General features: G+C 44.8%; 1 pseudogene across 1 annotated transcript; it reads right to left on the bottom strand.

The window, feature by feature from the left end:
• Nucleotides 1-221: 221 nt before the first annotated feature.
• LOC307066191 (protein CEBPZOS-like) lies at nt 222-451 on the bottom strand (annotated as a pseudogene). Its single transcript has one exon. The product of its transcript is annotated as a protein CEBPZOS-like (transcript).
• Nucleotides 452-945: the final 494 nt, after the last annotated feature.

Raw genomic sequence — 945 nt, 5'->3', positions numbered from 1 at the left:
TCACTTCCAATGCAGGGGATGAGGGTTCCAATTCAGGGGATTCCATCCCTGGTCGGGGAACTAAGATCCCACAGGCTGTGTGGCCAAAAAATAAATTAAATTAAATTTTAAAAACCCCTCTGACTTAAAGTTTACATTTAACTTTAAATATTCATGTCAACTTTGGAATTTTATTCTTGCCTGATACTATGAAATATGAAACTTTAATTGATAGCAAGTTCCTAATTTTTGCTGTTCAGCCACTTTTCTTGATCTTGCTCTCTGATTCCATACATTCCAGAGTGTTTAGTGGATTTGTAATAAACTTCCAAGATGAAGGGGAATTTCTTGCTCATGTTTTGCCTGAAATCTTGCCTTGTGTTCATCTTTTTAAAAAATATATGCTCCAAAAAATGTCCACAAGTTCAGCTACTAAAATTCCTTTAAAGATCTTCTTTGCCAGTGGGTCCATCCTGAGGCCCAAGGGCTGGCAGACCCCACCCCTCCCACTCACTTTGATTTTTTTAAAAAATATTTATTTATTTATTTGGCTGCGCTGGGTTTTCGTTGTGGCATGCAGGACCTAGTTCCCTAACCAGGGATCGAACCCGGGCCCCCTGCACTGGGAGCTCAGAGTCTTAACCACTGGACCACCAGGGAAGTCCCTCACTTTGCTCTTTACAGCAGCTCTAGCAGGTTGATACTAGGATAGGCCTTCATTCCCCATGGGGAAACTGAGGCACGGGGGAGTTAACTTGTTATTGGAGGTCCAAATGCCAGGGTGGAGCAGAAGCAGGATTTAAGATGGAAGTGCTAATTCCTGAGCCTCAGCTGTTGACTGCCGTGCTCTCCTTAGACTACATGTCATATGATCCATCTTCCCAGTAGGGTCAGGATCCCCCCACCCCCATGGTGGTCTGGCCGCAAGTCCTCCCCCTAGTGGGATGCATGGCTGCCCCTGTCCTA

This window comes from Hyperoodon ampullatus (genome assembly GCF_949752795.1).
Source record: "Hyperoodon ampullatus genome assembly, chromosome: 18".
NCBI lineage: Eukaryota > Metazoa > Chordata > Mammalia > Artiodactyla > Ziphiidae > Hyperoodon > Hyperoodon ampullatus.
The sequence above is the reverse complement of the archived record's forward strand: the minus strand, read 5'-3'. Positions and strand labels throughout refer to the sequence as shown.